The sequence below is a fragment of the Pelophylax lessonae genome (genome assembly GCF_965119305.1).
Source record: "Pelophylax lessonae genome assembly, chromosome: 5".
Classification (NCBI taxonomy): Eukaryota; Metazoa; Chordata; class Amphibia; order Anura; family Ranidae; genus Pelophylax; species Pelophylax lessonae.
The window spans coordinates 224,715,936-224,729,814 of record NC_138772.1 but is presented as its reverse complement, the minus strand read 5'-3'; positions in this window follow the sequence as shown (position 1 = coordinate 224,729,814).

The window sequence follows — 13,879 nt, the reverse complement described above, 5'->3', positions numbered from 1 at the left end:
ATGGTGGGTGGTGAATCTTCTTCAGACAATTGAGTTCCTAAAGATCAAAGTCACTATCTGTCAGAACGGTATTACAGTATCATTAACCACTTAACCCCCGGAGGATTTGGCTGCTCAAAGACCAGGGCCTATTTTGCGATTCGGCGCTGTGTGACTTTAACGGACAATTGCGCGGTCTTGCGACGCTGTATCTAAACAAAATTGACATCTTTTTTTTTCCCACAAACAGAGCTTTCTTTTGGTGGTATTTGATCACCTGTGCGATTTTAATTTTTTGCGCTATAAACATAAAAATGCGCCAATTTTGAAAAAATAACAATATTTTTCACATTTTTTTTATATGAAATTCCCAAAAAAAAAGTAAAAATCAAAATTTTTTAACATTTTAGGCCAATTTGTTTTCTGCTACATATTTTTGGTAAAAAAAATCGCAATAAGCGTATTTTGATTGGTTTGCGCAAAAGTTATTGTGTTTACTAACTACGGAAAAGATTTATGTCATTTTTATTGTTTTTTTTAACTAGTAATGGCGACGATCTGCAATTTTTTTTTTTTTGCGGGACTGCGACATTGTGGCGGACAGATCGGACCCTTGACGGACATTTTTGACACTTTTGGGGGTACCAGTGACATTACTACAGTAATCAGGGCTATAAATATGCACTATTACTGTCGAAATGACACTGGCAGGGAAGGGGTTAACTTTATTGGTGATCAGTGGGTTAAATGTATCCCTAGGGGCGTGTTTCTAACTGTGGGGGGGTGTGGCTAATGATGTAACCACAGAGACATACGATCCTACATAGCAGGATCGTATAGTCTCTGCCTTTACATCAGGGAGAATGACAGACGGCTGTGTTTACATCAACCGTCTGCCTTTCTCCCTCTCCTGAGCGGGATCGCGAGTGGCCGGCGGACATCAGAGCCGCTGGTCACACGCGCGGGGATGCCCGTGAACTAGCGGGGGCGGAAGCGCACCTCTGGCGGCGCGCTCACCGCCTACAGGCTCCTGGGCTCCTAGAACTACGTCGGTTTGCCCACGAGCGCCAGACTGCCGCAGTAAATATACTGAGGGCAGTGGGTAAGTGGTTAAATACTTTCAGTTTTAATTAAAAGAGTCATCAAACCTAAATTTTCACTTATTTTAAAGTGATTCTAAAGCCTAATTTTATGCATTACGGTAAAAAACCAACTCTGCTGCAGGAGCCCGACTTATTTTTACCTGAGACCAATCTGATCCAGTGATGTACATGAGAGCAGCGGCTTTTGTTGCTGTCTCTCTCCTCATTGGGCATTTTGGTAGCAGCCAAAGCCATTGACTCCTGCTCCTGTCAATTAACTCCAGTGACGAGGGAGCAGGGCTCGGGAGTGAGCACGCATGAGCTCCCCCATGGGAAGCTGCTTCCCATGGGTGCACTAGACAAAGAAGAAGTGTCGGGAGCGCTGGAAGAGGACCTGAAAAGAAGAGGTTCAGGGGTAAGTATAGAGATGTTTTTTCTTTAAAAAAAAAAAAAAAAAAAATCCTTTACAATCGCTTTAACTTGTTGTGAATGAGATCCTAATACCATTGTTATGGAATGAAAATGTAAATACATTTTTCTTGCATATAACTGACCACTAATTCTAAATTACACAATACCTTTAGAAAGCTGCTTTTTTTTACCCACAAGTGGAAAACATTCAACAATATGTCAACCATTGCTTATCTTTAGTACAGGTAAGGGAGTTTTTATGGGAATGTAATTGTGGGAAAAAAAATATAAAAATATACATGCATTAGGTTTTTTTTTTTTTTTAAACCAATCCTTATAATGGTGATCATTTTTTTTTTCATTTAAAGACCAGACTTTTCTGACACCTTTTGTTTTCATGTAGCAATCATTTTTGTTTGCTAGAAAATACTTAGAACCTCCAAACACTATATATTTTTTAAAGCAGAGGCCCCAGAAAATAAATTGGTGGGTTTTGCAATTTTTTATGTCACAGTATTTGTGCAGTGGTTTTTAAAATTAAATTTTTGGGAAATAATACACTTTTTAAAATTTTAATGCAATGAAACACAATACATACCAATACCCAGTTGTCACACTGCCTAAGTAGATACCAAACATGTCGTGCTTTAAAATTGCACACGCCCATGCAACTGCTACAAATGCTGTAAATTTTAATATCCATAGGCAACGCTTTAAAACCTAATTTATATTTACAGAGGAGGTCTAAGGCTAGAATTACTGCCCATGATCTGATGTTCGCAGCGATATTAATTTATTATTTTTTTTTTTTTTACACTGTTATTTAAATTTTTTTTTTTTTAACACTTTTATTGCTGTCACAAGGAAACATCCTTTGGGACAGCAATACGCTCATGACAGGTCTGTAAGACCCCAAATTCTTTCTCTGTTCTTGAATGCTTTTAAACACCAAGAGCAGTGTTTTTTTAATGATTTGGACTTTTAAAAAATGGTGCCGTTGACATCCAGGTAAATCAGAAGTGAAGTCATGTAATCTGTTCTGGGTTACCATAGGCTTTGTTTGGGTGCCCCACTACCCAGTGGATGTGCCGGCTGGTAGCTTGGGTCTCCCGGTGGCATGGGAGAGCCCAAGCAAGCCGCAGAAGGCAGCGGAAAAGGTGGATAAACCCTCCCGCTGCTTGTAATAGCAATGGAGTGGCTGGTTACCAAGAGAGCCAACCGTCGGCTCTAAAAATGGCAGAAATCAGCCTGGTACAGGAATGATGCCTGCTTCACAAGACCTTGAGTGGTACATATCAAGACCATATAAGATCCCTTATCCTTCATTACATACCACTCGAGCGCAGGAGAATTTTTGTTTGATCACCCTGGTACAACCTTTTAAAATTATGTACTTGGTACATGATTTGGCGGCAAGTGGTTAAATTGCTAACCATGTTTTTATTTTCATATAAAATGTAAAAAGTTAGAGAGTATTATAACAACTTATTGAAATTAACTTTTTTAACATTTTTTTCACATTCACCAAATCTGAAATTTTCCAAATAAAACAAAACATGAATTGACTTACAAATGCTAATTTGTGTTTTAAAGAGCACTTGCATCATATTAAAATGTTAAAGTAATTTATGCTTTTCTTTATTAGATAAAACAAGCAACTAATGTTAAAATGTATGTACTGTATTTATTTATTTATTTATTTTTTTATTTTCTTGTGCTTTCAGGATATTTCCAGAGATCTTTTTTATATTTGATATGAGCTCTCAAGATAATCACACAGAAGACTATGAATATTTTAAGAACATGCTGCATATATTTTCTGAAACTCATGTCTATAACTGTAGTGATACATTTTATAGGCTTAATTTACCTAATCAATATTTCACTAACCCCAGCTATAACAGGAGTAAAAACATACTGTTGCAAAAGATTTTGGAACATACCTTTAAAATGTCTGCACACTTTAAGTGCTTAAATAGTAAAAAGCATCTGCCAAATCGTAAACTCTTTCCCAGTTTTACTAACATTTTGAAAAACCTGTTTTTTTCAATTTCTTTTGAAAACCACTCAAGTACACTACAAACATCTGTAACAAAATTAAAAACTGAAGTAGCAAAACTGGAAAATGACTTTAAATTTTCTTTTTATTTTGAAGCTGTTAAAAGCTTACTAAATTATATTGAAAAGGATCTGTTTTATATGCAAACCCATTTTAAAGACTTAATTCGTACTGAAGATGACATTCTAAAAGAAATCCTAAGACGCATTCAGAGTAAAATCCAGTCTAAATGGATTGTTTCTACAATTGATAACTACATGGAGCTTTTTAATATCTCAACATCTATGCTACAGGCCATTGAGCCCTTTCTCGGATCATCGGAAAACAAAGATGACTTCCTGTCCGAAGAGATATTTTCTTCTGAAGAATTCTCAAATTCCACAAGATGCCAAGCTCTTATACAGAACACAATTTCTAAATTTATGCAGTCCATTTTATCGAGGAATATGTTTAGAACCATTGATGATACACTTTTTTTGAACAGCAACATATCTGTGGAAAACATGGAGATGGTCCAAGGTTTTTTAAAAAAATGTTTGCCAGGGAAAACACTTCAGGAACTGCTACTAGATTTTAAAGCTAACATACTTGACATTGAAAACACTTCTGATAAAATAACTTTGATCGATTATTTAAAACTTCACTGCAATTCCTATCTTTCTGCATTGGATTCCTCTCTACTTTCATTGTTAAATATAAACCAAAACTTTGCAAGTATATCTATCCTTAACATGATTTTACAACATTCAATATATGATTTTTTAGAAAAGTCACCTACAAAGATTTCTTTTTATAGCAGTTTTGATGCTGCCTCTATGAAACCTGTGTGTGATTTCCTAGAAGTTTTGCCGGTGTATCTTAACAAAAATATAACCCTGGAAGAGATCAATATTTTGCTCTTAAATTATGTTAATGGTTTGCACGAAAGTTTAGCTGAGGACAATATCACATCAGGGCACGTAGAAACAATGCTATTTTTTATAATTAGTAGATTTGCAGCCCAAAACGTAAGTTATGCTAACCATCTCTGCACTCTCCTAAAATATCCTTATCATGATTACCCAAATGCCAATAGCAGAATCGGTGATGATTTTGTTTTAGACACTGATGTCCTCCAAAAGGCAAATTCTCTAAATCTTTTATGCCAAATTATTTCTAAAGCTGAAAATATAGAGCTTTTGCTAGGAAGATATTTTGTTTTCCTAAACAGAATACACAATTTTACAGACGGGCTCCCTAATTTTGCTGAAGAAACTACATTGCATAGATCTGACGAAATTATTATGAAAATTTTCATGATCTTCAACAACTTTAATAATGCCATTGAGATTTTAGATGACAAAGAGTTGGAAAAGATGATTTTTGCAGAAATTGAAACATTATTAGATATTTTTTCATTTGCAAAAGCTTTTAAAATGCTTTCAAAGTCAGAACTGGACATTGTAACAAAGGATAATTTTAATGGTCTTTACAAAATACAGCATAAAAAACGTGTATCCTTAAGTATATTAAAACAAATGACCTCATATTATTTGTTGAATAAAGATAAAAGACTTCTGGAACACTTATTACTGTTTTGGTTAAATAACATTACAAGTTCCACTGATGCAGAAATAAGATATGACATAGGAACGTTTTTAATGTCTGAGAACAGCAGCAATGAAAGTAATGTTAATCTGCTTGAAATGGTAATGGAAACATTCATTAAACTATTGGATTATTTTGGAAAAGGTGAAAATTTCGAATTTTTCTTAAGGCTTATTGATGAACACAGTGAGCATAGTAATTTTGGGAATTCTGCTTTAGAGCAAATAATTGGGCAAATAGGCTCTCTTTTTATGAATGCTGCAAAAATTCTAAAGACTTTACAAACATTTCATTTTAGCACTTCAATTAGTGGACACCATGGAAGGAATCTTCTAACACAGCTAATAAACAGTTCACTAGCATTGTCAAAGACTTTACTGTCTATATCTCAATTGTCTTCAGAATCATCAGACAGCAAAATAATGACATATTTCATTGAATATTTACAAGATGGCCTGCTAAACAATAAAAAGTAAGTACAAACTAATGTGAAAGAATGCTTTATCTTGTACTAGAAATTAATGTATTTAATAAATGTAATCATGTATGTGTTTAAAGATTCAAGTCCTGCTTTTTAAAGCTGAAGTTTAGTAAATAATTATTTGGGTTGTAATGTATATCCATTATTTTTACCCTTTCTGGTCACAGTAATAATCCACCTCTTCGTGATGTTGGTGACCACCCACAGCTGTAAACTTGTGAGTCACATAATTGTTATTTACTAAACTTCATCTATACGTGTGTTTTTGTAGGGAAAAAAAGGTAAAAAAAAGTCCTCTCACTTTTTGTGGGAGGCTGTTACATGACAACAATTATGGATTCAATTGAAATTGACAATAGCAAAACATCTTCAAAACTTACAAATGCCTTTGATCCAAAGTAATGTTATGCTGCAACTCTCTTGGTGCCCAAATGTTTAAAAAGACTGATAATTCTCTCACACTTTTTACATTTGTGATAAAATGCCTTGTAATATCAAAGTGAAAAAAGCCTTATGTGAGTCTGCATTTGCTTATATTATAATCAGATAAAAGTAACTACAGTTCACCAACGTATGCGGAACCACGGCACATATTCTGTCACACTATGAGGGCTTATAGATCTTCAGTTCCTTTTTCTACCCTTTTTGTGCTTTCAAGAAATCAGTTTTTGTGAGCGGATGCCAAAAACTGAACTCAATGTTCAAGATAAGGTATAAAACAGTTTGTGTTTGGCAAATAATGTTTATTTTGCTTTTATATATATATATATATATATATATATATATATATATATATATATATATATTTTTTTTTTTTTATAGGCAAATCAAAAAACTTAAAGTAAACTGAAATATGCTACATCTAGAGCCACACCTCTGTACAATTTTTGCACCGAGGTGGAGCAATTCAAAGTATATGTGCACTGTGAAAATGTCCCTACACTTAATTCAGCTAGACAACACATTAAAAATATAATCTATTTTGGTAATTTTCATTTAAAAACACAGATCTTTGTTGCATAAATTGGCAAATATTTATAGGACACACTGAAATATTATTTACCATTTTTTTAAAATTATGTTGAAATACCAGTGTAATGTTTCCTGCTGCTGACCTTCTTATTGTTTTTAGTGGTAACTCCACAGAGATACAACCTGTTGTAACCTGGATGTGTGAACAGAATATGATAGTAAAAAAATACAATTAAAAAATTATATATTTTTTTTAATTTTCTGCTTTTTATTTATAAATGTATCTCACATATTTAGGGGCGATTGCATGCCTTTATGTGTATAGAGATCAGGTATCCAATCAATGTTCATTACAGCAAATAAGATATTTACAAGTGGGTCTGAGTTTTATTGAATGAAAATGTGTACAAATATGCTTAGGAAAATGTGTAAAAAAAAAAATGCCAGTACATTTAATTGTGTTTAAAAGTAGTTTAAGATTTCATTTGAGTTTAACATTACATTTTGGAATGAATAGGCTTTACTGAACAAAAAATACATGCACCTTCTGCACCACCCATCACTGAAGTTGAAAAAGAACATTGATTTGACCCCATTGTTACAATATTCTTAAAACCAAAAAATGTAATTATTCTAGTGTATATCCAACTTTACTCTGTAGTTGCCAACTTAGAGAATTCCGGGATATGGATGTGTTTACATAGTTACAATGCTTGGACCAATGTGTGTATATATATATATATATATATATATATATATATATATATATATATATATATATATACCATAAACAATACAAAGAACAACTGGACGGTCACACATCTTGGAAACCACCTTTATTGTCTATGATTAGTAAAATTGACAAATCAAGTACAGCAAGAGGGATGGAGAAGGTCTAATGTGTTTCATGCTTTTCAGCTCTTATTCATAACCTGTCCAGCAGACTATGATTTACCAATTGTCACCCAGCCTCAATACATTCACTGAGTCAGGGTAGCACAGCCAGACATGAACATGTACATCATCCTGCCTTTTCTGGGTTAGCGGCATGCAGCGCACCACTCCTGAGACCTCTGTGTCCAACGGACACACCAGATTGTGGCTCCCAGTACCTGGCCCCTTTAATCATAATGTTAACAAAGCTATTATGAATTAATTTCAGTCATATCAGCTGTGTTTCCTCTGGTGATGCTGTGACTGGTCCACAGCCATCAGGATACCTGGGCCAATCACAGCACCTTGTACCATGTTATTGCTGCGAATCAGTCACAGCACACTATAGTAAATCACAGCTGTTATGAATGTAACCTTTTAATGACCATTCAAAACATTGATGTTACAGTGATCTTCACTGTACCAGCAATCAAAGTGTAAAGAAAAAAAATCCTTGATCACCCTCCCCCCCAGAATAGTACAGTGCTACTATGGTGACATTGAACAACTCTGATCAAAGTATATAAAAAAAATAGTAAAAGCAAATGTTTAAAAAGAAGAAACAATATTTAAAAAATGTAATAATTTTTTTCTTTTTTTTCTTTTCTGTCACCAGTCAGTATCCCTGATCCCCACCATACCAGTCATATGATGACGCTGTACTGCACTGCTTACACTATGTAAAAAAATGAAAACATGAAAAAAAACACATTTTATTTAAATTCTTTCTTTCCAAACCCTGTGACAAACAAATTGCAACTATAAAAAACTCACCATGCCTCTTACTAAATACCTCAAACTGTTTAGGGGTCATTTGGGAGGGATTTGTACTGCCCTGGCGTTTAAACGAGTGCCCCAAGAATGATAGTACATCAGGATTGATCAGTCTTCAAATATGCAGGTACATCTCATAAAATTAGAATATCATCAAAAAATTAATTTATTTCCGTAATCCAATTCAAAAGTGAAACTCATATATTTGAAATAGATGCGTTACACACAGAGTGATACATTTCAAGAATTTCTTTCTTTTAATTTTGATGATTATGGCTTACAGCTAGTGAAAACCCAAAATTCAGTATCTCTGAAAATTAGAATATTACATGGGCACGGGGGGTGTGGCTTGGTCCCGATCTAAGATGACTGCTTAGCTCTGAGCTCCTGCATCTCGTGGCCTGATATTTCCTCTGCTTAGCCCAAATACCCCCTGCATAGCTTCTACAATCATGGGGAGCACCTCCAGAAGCACCTCTGCTATGCTGTCCCGATCTCCGAGAGAGCCGGAGGCACATATTAGCCGCAACATTCCGGAAATCTTCTGCACGCAACCCAGGGACACACCGCGCCTACTTCTTCTCCCTCTCAGCAATCCTGCTCGCTGAACAGACTCCCTACCGGAACCCCGCTCGCCTGCCTCTGATCCATCCAGGCAACAAACCTTGCTGTTCTTCGCTGACTTACAAATGGTAGCCTCTGATATTAAGTCCGACATCAAGTCTACTCTTTTTGCAGCGATAGCGGAGCTGAGGAGCGATTTCCAAGCTATGGTGCTGAGGGTGGAAGAAGTGGAAACTATCACTGCCCTCCACTACACATCTCTGTGCCATGTACAACAAGTCACAGAATCTCACGCTGTCCTCCTCAGAGACCTCAACCATCATGTTGAGGATCTTGACAACAGGGGCTGCCGGAAGAATCTGAGAGTCAGGGGTATCCCCGAGAGTGTGGAGGACCAAAATCGCCCACAGGCTGTATCATCGATCTGCAATGACCTCCTGGGTAGACCCCCTGACTCCCCAGTTGTCATGGAGTGCATCCATAGAGCCCTTCACCCCCGGGGAGAGAAAATGACCCGTCGAAAGACGTGGTGTGTTGCCTGGCTGATTTCCAACTCAAGGAGGACGTGCTGAGGATTGCCAGGATTAGACAGCACATCACATTGCAGGGTACTGAAATTAAGATCTATCAGGACTTGTCCAATATCACGCTGCAAAGAGGGAGGGAACTGCACCCCTTACTAGATGAACTCCGCTCCAGGGCAATCATATACCGCTGGAAGTTCCCTTTTGGTCTTTCCGCCACCTCATAGGGCCGCACGGCACTCCTACGGGTCCCCGAAGATCTGGATCACTTCTGTGCAACCCTTGCCATCCCATTTGTCAGCTTACCTGACTGGTACAGCGAGTTTCATATCTCCCCGTTGCACAGGGCTACCTCCATGGATGGCATCCAGTCGGCCGGGAACTACAGCATCAGCAGGCGCCGGGGCGCACCCGTCCTCTTCACCCCCTGCCAGGGGGGATGGTGCCCCCCTTAACTGCAGCCCAACAGCATCTCCTCATCATAGGCGGGCAAGGCACACATTTAGCACACATTTGCAAATGCACAGTGGAAGCACATGAAAGCTAATGGATAGATAGGGGGCAGGTGAGCCTGGAGGTGGCCCATCCCTCCTGAAGGTACTTGGGGGCATAATGGAAGCCCAGCCAGTGGTATTACAGCAAAGGCATCCAGTATGTCCACTCACCAGTATACATTAACAACAAAGAAAATGGCCTATGCCCCCACCTATAACTGTGAAGACTCATAAATTTACTAGAGTTAGGACTGCAGGTAATACAGGATGCCGTGGAGTGGCCCTGCAGCTTACACATGCATTTGCAAATGTGTGCTAACTAATCCCCTGTTTTGACACAAACTGTAAGACAGGTTAATTTGGTTGGTAAGCAAACTGGTTAGCAAATCGAACTGGGAATTTTTATTTTTGTTTGTCTCATGTGCGTTGCCCTTCCATGTGTTCTTTGCTATAAAGGCCAGTTATAGGTGGGGGCAGAGGCCATTTTCTTTGTTGACACTGTCCTTGCCGACCTTCACCTTCAGAGACAAGGTTATGGAGATTGGACACCTCCCTGCTGACAGATCCCGTTAAAACCTTGGAAATTCAATCAACCCTTGCAGAATATTTTCATCTCAATGCTACCCCTGACACATCTGTCATGACCCAGTGGGTGGCGCATAAATGTGTCATTAGGGGTAAATTTTTGGCACTCGCTACAGCCCTCAGGAAACAGAGAAGCTGTTATTTCCGACTATTTGAAACAAATCCATGACCTTGAAACGGTGCATTAAAGAACGCTCGCACAAGACACACTGTCCACACTACTGGACATCCGGGAAAAACTTCAGGCTGAATTGGACAGGAGAACGAACAGAAGGTTCTTGCTGTCCCAGAAGTTGTTTTATGAACATAGTAACAAAAGCAGCCATCTTTTACAGAGAGCATTGCACACCCAGAAAGTCAAAACCACGGTCCACCACCTATGCTCTGACTCTGGGACGCGAGTGACGAACAATTGCGGTAGAGCCACAGCGTTTGAACGCTATTACCATCAGCTTTATAACCTACCACGGGAGGGCTTGCACCCCTCTTGTGGCTCTTCGAGAGCCTGTAATATTGATTTTCTCACTACTAACATGTCTCACGCCATCTCCCCTGACTACAAAACCACCCTAGATGCTTCAATTACCCAACTTGAGTGGGAAACGGCGCTTAAACAACTCCGACCCAATAAAAGTGCAGGCCCAGATGGGTTATCCGTCGCATATTACAAATCTTTTGCCGATACATTAGCATCTCCGTTCCTTGCGGCTTTCAACTCCCTTTCCTCAGACCATTCTCTACCTCCATGCATGCTAGAGGCCCATATAGTTGTTATCCCAAAGGAGGGGAAGGATCCGTCCTCCCCGTCCAACTATAGACCAATCTCTTTGCTAAATGTGGACGTGAAGATCTTTGCTAAAATTATGGCAAACACATTGCTCCCACTTCTTTCCAAGGGGATTCACACTGACCAGGTCGGTTTTATCCCTGGACGTGAAACCAGGGATAACACCATAAAGGCGATAAATCTACATCATGCCTTGTCCTTTACCAAACAGAGGGGGTTTCTACTCTCCCTGGATGCAGAGAAGGCATTCGATAGGGTCGCCTGGGATTACATGGAGGCCGATCTCTCCTCCTGGGGCTTGGGCCTGCACATAATGAGCTTTCCCATGTCCCTATACGCAAACCCGCAGGCCCGTGTCAGGGTTAACGATACCCTATCGAATGCCTTCTCCATCCGCAATGGCACCAGACAGGGGTGCCCCCTGTCCCCTCTGCTCTTTGTCCTCATGTTAGAGCCTTTTCTGAATAGTATCAGAAATAATGAGACTATCCGCAGTGTTAAATTTGCTGGGGTGACAGAACCCATCACCACCCTTCCTTCGGTCATGAGGGAGTTTCACCAGTTTGCCACCTTGTCCAATATGAAGATTAATTTCACTAAATCTTTCACCCTAAATGTTTCCTTATCTCCAACTGAGGTACAACATTGTCTAAATAATTTTCGCTTCATTTGGAAACAGGACTCTATCCCATATTTAGGTATCCAGATCCTGTCCAATCTACAACACCTCTATGATCATAATTTCTCCCCGATCCTTACTAAAAAGACCTCCTTTCTTGGACAAAACTGACTTTTTCTTGGTTTGGTAGGGCCGCAGTTTTGAAAATGAATGTCTTTCCAAGATTGCTGTATGTACTTCAAACAATCCCCATAGCAATTCCTGCGTCCTTCTTTCACACGTACAAACAATTGACCTTGGCTTTTCTTTGGAATGACAAACAACCTCGCATTCATTATGACCATCTTTCCTTACCCAAAAACAAAGGTGGCATCGGCCTCCCGGATGTTCGTAACTACTATACCGCGTGTCACCTTACGAGGGTAGCTGTTTGGAACGCGCACAAGCCTCTTAAGGACTGGGTGTCCATCGAGGGAGGCTACACCACACCCCCATAAAACTCAACCCGGACTTCCCACCGGGCATGCACCGCAGTTATTTAGCACATAATTGGTCCCTAGAGCAAATGCTTATCCACCATGTCTGCGAGGGCAACTCTGTTCTCTCCGCTTCTTCCATTGCAACGAGGATGGATAGACCATCCATACCACCCTGGCCTTTTCTCCTTCTCACCCAATATGTGAAATCGTTTCAACGCAAACACCTCTGCAAGGACCCCCCACTGCTTTTGACGGGTTCTGTCAGCAGAAAGGCCCACTCCGTAAACTAATTTCCATAACGCATTCCCTCTTATTTGCAGACTCAGGATGCTGTAAAAGTAAACGTTGCGAATCATGGGAAAAATAACTTTCCTGTTCAATCTCCATCGACGAATGTTAACAAATATTTGTCAAGAACCATGAAAGCTTGCTAAATGTGACCATGCAGGAAAATGGGTACAAAATTGTATCTAGTTGGTATCGCACCCCATGCTCCTGTATACATTTTCGCCTTCCATACCTTCCACCTGTTGGAGATGCCTGACAGATACGGGGATCCTTTTACATATTCTGTGGGCCTGCCCGAAACTGTCCTCCTTCTGGCAAGAGGTCCACAGGATTACTACACAGGTGACTACCTACACAATGGAGTTCACGCCTGCCCAGCTCCTCCTACACCATTCTCCTGCCTCGCATAGATCTTACATGTAATATCTTGCGATACAGATGATAAATGCGGATAGGCAATGCATTCCAGTACTCTGGAACTCCACTACTATAAAACAGTGGCTGTGGCATATTCTCAGGATTGCGGAAAAGGAAGAACTCATCCAGGTGGCGAATGATACCCCTACTAAATTCTATACGAAGTGGGCGTGCTGGCTCCACTATACGACTACAGCGGAATTCTCTAGTCTCTGCTGCCCGTAGACTTAGGCCCTTGCATCTCACGATTGTGGCTGCGATTCTGGAAATGATCCCCCTTTTTACTTTAGGTTTCACAACTTGCCTGCTCCGAAAGTACCTTCCGGTGCTATTCTCACCCTGAGTCCCGCACTTGCGCACGCTTGCTTGACTCTGACGAAGTGGGGACTACCCCCCCACAGCCCTTCCTTCACCCCCCTTTTTTTTCTCTCTCCCTCTTCTCTCCCCTTCCCTCATCTTCTTCCTCTCTTCTCACTTCTCTTCCTCTTTGATACTTGTACCCCTTCCGACTTTATAAGTTGCTAACTTGCTGTTCGGCTGGTCTGTTCAACACGCACCTATAAACTACCCGATGTACCTAGCTCGGGTCGTCTCATTGTATCGACGACTCTCTCTTCCCGTGCCTGGGTCTTAGCACCCAGGACATGGGTTCACCCTGTTACCTGCTCCTCTCACGTAGTATCTCCTTCCTAGAGGTCCCTCACATTTTACTGGTGTCTACAGCCACATCTCTTGCTTCTGTCCTACCTCGATCTCGCATATCAGAACACATTTCTAGTTCCCATTTTGGATGTTTTTTCGGGATCGGCATCGCCACCCACAAGTTATACTGCCCTTTCTGACC